This window comes from Mesoplodon mirus (genome assembly GCF_964341445.2).
Source record: "Mesoplodon mirus genome assembly, chromosome: 13".
Lineage (NCBI taxonomy): Eukaryota > Metazoa > Chordata > Mammalia > Artiodactyla > Ziphiidae > Mesoplodon > Mesoplodon mirus.
The window spans coordinates 59,107,071-59,112,398 of record NC_138989.1 but is presented as its reverse complement, the minus strand read 5'-3'; the positions used below and the strand labels follow the sequence as shown (position 1 = coordinate 59,112,398).

At 44.7% G+C, this 5,328-nt stretch overlaps 1 pseudogene across 1 annotated transcript; it reads right to left on the bottom strand.

The window, feature by feature from the left end:
- Positions 1–3,776: 3,776 nt before the first annotated feature.
- Positions 3,777–5,102, bottom strand: LOC309814716 (elongation factor 1-gamma-like; annotated as a pseudogene). Its single transcript has one exon. The product of its transcript is annotated as an elongation factor 1-gamma-like (transcript).
- Between the last annotated feature and the right edge of the window lie 226 nt (positions 5,103–5,328).

The following is a 5,328-nucleotide window of genomic DNA, read 5'->3' as shown; positions in this document are numbered from 1 at the left end:
AGTAGAAAAAAAGGAAGAAAGAAAGAGGATAAAATAAAATATAATAAAGTAAGATAAAATAAAGTTATTAAAATAAAAAAATAATTATTATGTTTAAAATGTTTAAAAAAGTAAAAATACAAAACACAAAAACGGATGGACAGAACCCTAGGACAAATGGTGAAAGCAAAGCTTTACAGACAAAATCTCACACAGAAGCATACACATACACACTCACAAAAAGAGGAAAAGGGGAAAAAATATATATCGTGCTCTCAAAATCCACCTCCTCAGTTTCGGGTGATTCATTGTCTATTCAGGTATTCCACAGATGCAGGGTACATCAAGTTGATTATGGAGATTTAATCCGGTGCTCCTGAGGCTGCTGGGAGAAATTTCCTTTTCTCTTCTTTGTTCACACAGCTTCTGGCGTTCAGCTTTGGATTTGGCCCCGCCTCTGTGTGTAGGTCGCCTGAGGGCGTCTGTTGTTCATTAAGACAGGACGGGGTTCATTGAGCAGCTGATTCGGGGGCTCTGGCTCACTCAGGCTGGAGGGAGGGAGGAGTATGGATGTGGGACGAGCCTGCGGTGGCAGAGGCCTGCATGACATTGCATCAGCCTGAGTCGTGCCATGCGTTCTCCCAGGGAAGTTGTCCCTGGATCACAGGACCCTGGCAGTTGCGGGCTGCACAGGCTCCCGGGAGGGGAGGTGTGTAAAGTGACCTGTGCTCGCACACAGGCTTCTTCGTGATGGCAGCAGCAGCCCCAGTGTCCCACACCCATCTCCGGGGTCTGCACTTTTACCCGCGGCTCGCGCCCGTCTCTGGAGCTCCTTTAAGCAGCCCTCTTTATCCCCTCTCCTCATGCACCAGGAAACAAAGAGGGAAGAAAAAGTCTCTTGCCTCTTTGGCACGTCCAGAGGTTTTCCCGGACACCCTCCCTGCTCGCCGTGGTGCCCTAACCCCTTCAGGCTGTGTTCACACCACCAACCCCAGTCCTCTCCGAAGCCTCAGCTCTCAGACACCGCCCGCCCCGCGGGTCAGCAGACAAGCCTCTTGGGCTGGTGAGTGCTTGTCGGCACCGATCTTCTGTGCGGGAATCTCTCTACTTTGCCCTCTGCACCCGTGTTGCTGCACTCTCCTCCATGTCTCTGAAGCTTCCTCCTTCTGCCACCTTCAGTCTCCACCCGCGAAAGGGCTTCCTAGTGTGTGGAAACCTTTCCTCCTTCACAGCTCACTCCCACTGGTGCAGGTCCCATCCCAGTTCTTTTGTCTCTTTGTTTTCTTTTTTCTTTTGTGCTACCGAGGTATGTGGGGAGTTCCTTCCCTTTTGGGAGGTCTGAGGTCTTCTGCCAGTGTTCAGTGGGTGTTCTATAGGAGCGGTTCCACATGTAGATGAATTTCTGATGTATCTGTGTGGAGGAAGGTGATCTCCGTGTCTTACTCTTCTGCCATCTTCCTCAACTCCCTATGTGGTCTCTTTATCCTTTATCTGGGCAGGGCTCAGCTCCTCCTTGCTCCTGGTGTTATCTTTATCTTGGACTATCTGTCCACAGGAGATAAACTCCAGCTGCTCAGCCTGGGGCCCAACTATCTCTTCACTCAATTCTGGGTAGTGAGAAATCAGAATTAAATTGCAGGTCACCAAATTGGAATTGGAGAATTGTTGTCAGAGCATTGTTGGTGTTGATTTTTTTCAAATAAATAACGAATGTACCAAATATCCTCCTCACTCAGTGGCCTCCAGGGGTTTCACCTCATGCTATTGGATCCCTCTGTTACTTCCACTTATGGTCTCTGATTCTGGAAAGCATGATCAATGCATCTTTTAGAAATAAATGGTTCTTGTATAAGCTTGTTATAATTATAGATTGATAATTAATTATAGTTTCAGAATATCCCTTTTGCTAAAAATGACTAGTAGTATATTGGTAGAAATACCTGAAAATCTGTTCTTTCTTGAGTGTGGAATAGATAGAGAGGTGTAGCAAGAAATAAAACTAGAAAGAGTGGATAGAGTTAAAAAGCACAAAGGAAGTCCAACGAGCAGTAGAGTGTTTTGGACTTTATTCAATAGAAAACAAGGAGTCTCCATGTGTTCTTACATGGGGCAGACATTATCTGACTTGTGATTTAAGAAGATAAATTGGGTCACCTTGTGAAGGAAAGATTTTAGAGAAGAGATAACAGAGAAGTCAGGAATCCATTGCCACAATTACCCATGTGAGAGACAATGAGGACCTGAACATGAGCTGTGGAATTGGCACTGAATACACAGGACACCATGACTGTCTGGATGTGGGGAAGGTAACAGAATCTAAAATGATGCTTTTTTCTGGAGAAGTTTAAGGATTCATGTTCATGAGTACTAAAGATAGCATAGATTTGGAGAGAGCCCAAAGGATGATGGTGACTTTCTGGAGCTTTAGAGCACTTGGACATAGCATAAACACTACAATAAGGTCAGTTTTGATGTGGAAAGATGAGAAATACAGCAAAGAAGCAAAAGTTGCATTTTCTTTTCCAAATATTCATATATAATCTCCTGTCACTCTGCAATTAAAACTATCTAGTAATGACATTCTATATTGTGGGAGAATATTTGAATTCCCAATGTCTTTATATGAGTACTATTTTATTTTAATGAATGTTATTAACCTTCATTGGGTATGACTTGGGGGATGTCATGTGGAGTCTTTAATGGGACTCTTCTATGTCTAGAACATATATTTATATACATTCACCAATTATTCCTAGTTGAAACAACACATTTCATTATACAGTCTGTAGACTGGTCACTATATCATCTTAGAGTTAATTGGTGTCATTTTGGAAATACATATGCATAAATGTAGACACCAATTGTGTTGACATTTTTTCCTTCTTCAGAAATTCATGTCTTGCTAATGGACAATTTCAGGACTAAAATTTAAAAAGGACTTTTGGTATCACCTATTTTATTATTTGATCTTTAGGTAAGCTCTCTTAGATTATTTTCATTTTTAAGCTGGCAATATAATTTATTGTTTTTTTATTTTTATAATTTTTTCAGGGTTGTTAAATGACATTTATGACTGCTCTACATTGCAGGAAGCAGTAGGGTGTGTTTAGGGTTCAGGATCCAGTGACACCCACTTGGTTCAAAATCCTGCCTCCACCACCTAAGATGTGTTATCACAGGCAACTTGCTTAAATCTCTGAACCCCACTTCCTTGTTATAAAATAGGGATACCCTAGAGATGATCCACAGCCAGGTTAGGGCTCACAGGCCAGTATCTGTTCCAAGGAGTCCGTACCTCTTCTTGCTGTTTGTCTGAAGTGTTGAAACTATGACTCTTGGATATGGCTGCTACCCCACCTCACAGGGCAGCTGCGGGAAGCAGTGTTAAGTCACTCTGCATGCTGTGCTCTCACCACACCAGCAGGTATTCTCCCCCTTCATGCAGGAAGGTCTGGAATTAGGTAGTTATAAAGCCCTGCATCACCACCTCCTAACTACATCCAACCTTTCCCAGCTAGCTTAGAAGATGGTCATCACAGGGGAGGCAAGGCAATTTAAAAAAAAATATCAAAACTGAGGAGAGACCTCTCTTTCTGCTCTTCTGAAGACTTCTCTCCTGCACAGGGAGGTCCTGCAGGTATAGATAACACCCTGCTTCAAGATATCTACTCCCCTTTGAAGAAGCCATCACCCACGAAGGAGGCAGGGTAGGAAAGGGTTCGATGTTCAGTTTCCTTTAGTGACCCCCATTCTCCCTAAAGGGCAGGTGCAGGCAGCTAGGCAATGGCAAGAGACGTTCATTTGAAGAATTTGCCCTGATTGAAGGCTTTGCTTGCATGCTGGAAGACCCCATCCCAGGAGAAATATTCTTGAACCAGCGGCTGGGTATCCTCGCTGCTGGGATCCAGTTTCTGCCATGTGTATGACTCATAATCCACCTGCCAATCTGGACTCAGGGGAAAGGCAAGCTCCTGGTCTCAGAAGACCCAGACTCCAGAAATGGAGCTGCTATTTTTGGTTCCAAAGAGAATGACACTGGCAAAGGCATTCTTTCTCAGTTTGTCCAATCACTGGAACATTCCATGGATGAAGTTGCAGCTTATGAATGTCTGGGTGAGTTCTTCAGGGAAGCGGTAGTCGGAGTACCACAGGGACCAGCCATTTTTGTCAAAGTGCTCCCAAAAGTACGGCAGCACCACGGAGAGTGTGTCCTCGTTGGAGTACTTGCACTTAAATTCATCCAACACAAAGTTACTCTTGGGCAGGTGAGCAAAGGGATCCTTGTCCTTCTGCTCAGCACCCAGTGCCTGCTCACATTCATCCAGCTCCTCCTCAATAGCAGGGGCAGCTGTCTTCTTCTCCTCTTTCCGCTCGGCCTGGGGCTTCTGCTTCTCTTCTCAAGAAGCTTTCTCTTTCTGTGAGGTGTCCTTTTTAGGCTGGCTCTCTGCAAACTTTTTAGCATCAAACTGGGCTATTTTTTTCAGTTTCACCTCCCCGAAGACAGCCCAGAACTGGGGCTGGTTAATGCAGGTGAGGAGCCAGTGGTTTGTATTAGGAAAGGACTGGCAGAAAGAAGGCTCCAGAACCTGTTTATAAAGCCACAACAGGGTGCAGACAACTATAATGTCAGCCATTGTCACACGTTCGCCCACAAGAAAAGTCCTTGTCTTCAAGTGAGCATCCAGCAGCCCCATAATTTGCCTCACCACCTCCTTTGCATTCTCTGTGACCTGCTTGTTGTGGTGCATGATGCCCAAGGTGGAGAACACCCAGATTCTGGCTGGGGGAACTATGTCACTATCAGCAAAGCTCACCCACTGCACCACCTGGGCTGCTGCTTCAAGAGTACTTCTCCGCAACTCCTCATTGCTCACATAGTAGCCAATGGCATTGCTCTCAAACACACAGAATCCATCATCACCCTCAAAGGCTGGAACCTTGCCAGCAGGAAATTTACTGAGAAATTCGGGGGTGCATTTGGTTTGGCCAAAATAGAAGTGGGGTGGTGCAGAGAGCACACGGACCTGAGCCCCACTGTACTGAGCATCAGTGAGGGCCTTGAAGGCCCTCCAGTTTTCAGGATATGTGCACAAGGTCCAAGCCGCCATGGTGATTCTGCAGAGAAAGGGGCTAATTTATTGTTATAGTACCATGTGATCATTTTAAGCTGGGTACCTTATAAAAGTGATGCCTAAGGCTCTTAGAGGGAAGGCAAGCATGAAGATTTTATCAATAATGTGAAGATTCATTAAGTCAATTGAACAAAATTATCCCATTGCTTAAACAACCCTATGATTTTTGAAGCACCCGCTCAATCTTTATTCAGCTTACTTAATACATTAAGTCTCT